Raw genomic sequence first — 5,126 nt, 5'->3', positions numbered from 1 at the left:
AGGACGACAGTGTTTTTTCTTCGCTGCTATTTTCTTAAACGACGAATATAAATTTTTTTTTTTGTCCTTTAGGAAATGTAACATTATAAAGAATTCATTATCACACATACATATCTTCTTTTTGAGCAACGTACATATATGAGTATGTAATAAATACCAATTATATTTAATATACATATGTAGTAAAAAAAGGTAGTTTATTTTTGAGATTGAAAAATCCGGCAATTTACCGGCTAACCGGCAATTGGTAAATAATTTCGGATTACCGGTAAACGGAAAATAAAATTAGATTCCCTCATATACATATATGTGAAAAAAAATGCTTGATTTTATTTTGAAAGAAATGTTCTTGAAATTTTCTAGATTTTTTAGATTAGAGAGACATGTTTGTAAATATTTTTTAGAATCTAAGAAATATGTACAATGTTTGGTTAGAAATAGAAGATACGGCTTTGATTGTATGTATGTACATGTATTTATGTATCATAAATATGTATATAGATAAAATGTGTACCTAAATAAAGCCCTCTATACATTTATATACAGTTGACTACAAGTTACCACCTTTTCTATTCGGACATCTTTATGTATAGTTGTTCAGAAAATGTTACAAATGTACAATGTATGTAGGTTAAATCTATATATTATATGTACATACGAATAAAGTTACGTCGTTCGGGAATACATTTTCTTGTTTGTTTGTGATGCATGGTGCATTTCATTTAAATTATCGTCTACACGGAGCGGAGCGTTTGTTGGTGACATGTGAAAAGACCGAGAAGAAGTGGTAAACAGCGAAATGTTCTTTATTTATTTTTAATATACAAGTATACCACAGTGTCTTTACAGGTCACCCCAATATGACACTGTGGCCAACAATTTGAAAAAGAATTTCAACAAAATAAACAGAACGAATAAAGAACACCACCAACATCTATAATTTAATAGGACAAATATGAAATTGACTGAATTAAAAAAAAGCATCCTTCGAGCCGGATTTGAACCAGCGACCTATGGATCACTACAGTTTGATTTTTGCACGTCTACAGTCCACCGCTCTACCAACTGAGCTATCGAAGGTATATCGCATTGCCTTTCGCTGCGGCTTCACATGGTGCAATGTTACGAAACAATGGACTTTCTCTTTGCTCGAGTTCAGATGATTTCAAGTTTCTTTCAAACAGAACAACAGTTGAAGTGTTAAATAGTATAAGCATGAATCTATCTCTAGATGATTACGAATATGAGTGATTCCATTTCTCTCTTTAAAAAAAAAGTGTAAAATATATGTAACTACACCGGAACAGTATCTATAAGAATAGACTTAAGATGTATCATAAATATAATTCACAAGAAAATACTAAGGCAATATCTGCAAAATATTATTAGGCAATATCTGTCTAATCCCTATCCTGCAATCAACTTGACAGACGGCAATAATTTTATTTATTTATTTATTTTATTTTTTTATTTTTACATATATACCAGGAAGGCCTTACAGGTAAATCCCAATGCGCCTTCCTGGCCAATTACAAATACAAATACAGCATTTTTATTATAAGTCGTTGAATTGCGAGACACTGAAAAAACTCGCAAATTAACGAGACATCTATGAATTGTACATAAATTTTTATTGTACATCAATCTTTGGGTTTAAATAAGTTTGAAAGGTTTAAATTAGTGGAAATGGAGGGATTAAATGGTGTATTGAAGGGCATGAAATCAGTTTCTAGTATGGATGGATTGACTCTAGATATTTTAATCAACACTTGGGACATGGTTGGACCTCAGTTACTGAAATTAATAAATGAATCGTTAGAAGTGGGATCCGTCCCGGATGCATGGAAGGTGTCTACTATTGTACCGGTACCAAAGGTTACGGGCACACATAAAGCCAGTGAAATGAGGCCCATCAATATGTTACCAATTGTTGAGAAGATGCTGGAGGAAATCGTTATGATTCAATTGAAAGAGTTCATTAGTATAAATGATTGTTTGGTTGTGGAACAGTCTGGATTTAGAGTGAAACATTCAACAGAAACTGCTATCCAATTGGTGGTTTCTGATTGGATGGAGACGATGGATGAATCTAGCATGGTTGTTGGAGCAGTTTTTCTAGATTTTAAGCGAGCGTTCGAGACAGTAGATAGGAATATTTTATTACAAAAATTATATAAGTTAGGAATAAATGGTATAGTATTAAAGTGGCTTCAATCATACTTAAATAATAGAAGGCAAAGAGTAAAAATTGATAAGGTGTTATCCTCTGAATTTGTAACACCTCATGGAGTGCCGCAAGGGTCCAAATTGGGACCCTTATTATTTATATTATATATAAACGATATTGTTAAGGTAATTAAGATGTGTAAAATACATTTGTTTGCAGATGATACATTGATATATATAATTGGAAAGAATGTTGATGTAATGTCTGAGATTTTAAATATAGAATTAAATTATGTGAATGACTGGTTGTGTGAAAATAAATTAAAGTTGAATGTGAATAAAACAAAAATGATGTGGTTGAATGGTAAAAATAAAAATATATTGAATGAAATTAGAATTGATGATAAGTTAATTGAAAAAGTTGAAAATATAAAATACTTAGGTGTATACATAGATTCAGGACTAAATTTTAAAATGCACGCTGACTATATAATAAAAAAAATGGCTAGAAAAGTTGGTGTATTATGTAGATTAAGAAATATTTTAAGTAAAAAAAGTAAAATTTTAGTGTTTAATTCAATTGTCTTGCCACATGTGGTTTATTGTGCCACTGTGCTTAATTTGTTTAGTGGCCAAGATTTAGAAAAAATGCAAAAAATACAGAATAAAGCTATGAGAGCTATTTTGAATGTGAGTAGATTTAAGAGTATTGGAAGTATGTTAGATGAATTAGGATGGATGAGTATTAGAATTAGTCTAAATATTAGTACATTGTCTTTTGTTTATAAGTTAGATCATAAGTTATTACCTAAGTATTTTGATGATTATATAATAAGGAATAGAGATAAACATAGTTTTTATACTAGAAATAAGGACAAACTAGTTGTAAGTAGAGTAAGAAAGAATAAGACGGCTGGGGGTGTTTTTCACAGGGGTGTGCTCATGTATAATGCCCTCCCTGAGTGCGTCAGGTCTGCTAAAAACATGGATGCATTCCTGCGAGGTGCGAAGAGACACCTCTGTGAGGGACAGTACATATAAGTTAATTATAAATTTTAGAGTTAAGTATAATAATTAAGATGTATTTTTTTTTTAAATTAGCTTGATAGCTAAAATATATATAAATAAATAAATAAATAATCAAATTTTTCAAATAGTGGTGACATAGTAGGTAGGAAGGATTTTTAGCCAATTTTTTTTTCCGGGAACCGTTTCAACAATGAAATCAGAGAAAATTGGCAAACTCCGATAGGAAACGATCAACCTGGAGTCACAAATCCAGGTCTCACCAACAGCATACTCTGAAAAATTCATTTTCATTCAGGGATAGAACCCGGCACCTTCTTGACGGTAAGCAGAAGCTTAACGTCCTGAGCTATGCTGCTGGCTATGTAAATTCCTGCAGCGAATTGAATTTTTTTCTGAGAAGGCAAATAAACCCGCATCATACTGAAGGGATTTATATGTATATATGTAAATACTCGTAGATATATAATAATAGCTTTTCTTGAAGAAAAAGATCTTCGATCAATGTGTTTTGCCAGTGATGAAGTATGGATGTGAAACTTGGACATTGAACGCCAAGTTAATAAACAACGACCAATACACTCAAAGAAGTATGGAACGTTGTATGCTTGGCATAACCAGGAAAGACAGGAAACGGAATACGTGGGTTAAAAGTATGACAAGGGTAGGGGATATAATGGATAGGAAGAGTGGACGAAAAAATGGACGAAAGGTGGACAAAAAAAAATGCTAGAATGGTACAGGACAGAATTCAAAAGGGTAAAAGGAAGATCGCAGCGAAGATGGGTAGACGAAATTAGGAAAATGTGTGGGGTGAGATGGATAAGAGTTGCGCAAAACTAATACGAATGAAAGCGTGTTGGAGAGGCCTTCATCCAGCCGTAGCTGTAGATGATATAATGATAATAATAATAATAACTTTTTATTCCAGACGATCGGGATAATAATGCAACCCCCATCGTCTATATAAATAATATGGGTCTACGTGACGAGCTAGAATGTTAAATTACAGAAAACACAAATATCGCAAGGCAAAGATCGAAAATCGAAAGATCTCAAGTCGAAAGATCAAAAAAAAAAAAGGGTGCATGGAAAACGGTACATACTCACTTAATTTGCTCGAGCAGGGTACAACAGGAACAAGAGGAACAGGCTTTTCCTCCCGTATTCTGCGCGCGCACATTAATACGGGAGGAAAAGCCTGTTACTCTTGTTCATGTTGTATACTGCTCGCGCAAATTAAGTGAGTATGTACGTGAGTATGTACCGTTTACCATGCACCCTTTTTTTTTGATCTTTCGATTTAAGATCTTTCGATTTTCGATCTTTGCCTTCCGATATTTGCGTTTTCTGTAATTTAACATTCCGGCTCGTCACGGAGACCGAAATAATATACATACAAATACCTATAGATAAAATAAATAAATGTAATACAATGAAAATAATAATATAAAATAATAATAATAATATCAATTTATCGCGGTATAACTATCTAATTATACATATTTATAACATTTATATATGTACTTATATTTTAAATATTTTACCAAAATGGCAATAAACTTGCAAATACATATACATATATGTAAATTTATAGATTATAAATTTGAAATCAAACTCAAATAGTAGGTAGGATGATTTTTGCCAATTTGATGAGGAGCTGTTTCAACAATGAAATGAGATAAATCGGCAAACTCTGGATAGGAAATAAACGGCTTGAAGTCTCGAAAATACTCGGAATAAATTCTAATAAGAAAAACTCGGAATAAATTCGTTTCAATTGAGGTCAACCCAGGGCTTGAACCTGGAGGCTTCTCGGTGGTCAGCATTAACGCAACCATGAACTATACTGCTGGCTTCTAATAATAACATTCGAAAAAACTAAACTTAAAAGAAACTCGACAGATATACATACATATATCCAAACTATATAC

The 5,126-nt window shown here is 32.3% G+C and overlaps 1 non-coding gene across 1 annotated transcript; it reads right to left on the bottom strand.

Annotated features, from left to right (window-relative positions):
* Nucleotides 1–983: 983 nt before the first annotated feature.
* Nucleotides 984–1,080, bottom strand: TRNAY-GUA (transfer RNA tyrosine (anticodon GUA)). The gene is made up of 2 exons: nucleotides 1,044–1,080; nucleotides 984–1,019 (listed from the first exon to the last, which is right to left on the bottom strand). It is a non-coding gene; the product is annotated as a tRNA-Tyr (tRNA).
* Between the last annotated feature and the right edge of the window lie 4,046 nt (nucleotides 1,081–5,126).

This window comes from Arctopsyche grandis, chromosome 6 (genome assembly GCF_051622035.1).
Source record: "Arctopsyche grandis isolate Sample6627 chromosome 6, ASM5162203v2, whole genome shotgun sequence".
Lineage (NCBI taxonomy): Eukaryota > Metazoa > Arthropoda > Insecta > Trichoptera > Hydropsychidae > Arctopsyche > Arctopsyche grandis.
This window is presented reverse-complemented; position numbering and strand designations above follow the sequence as displayed.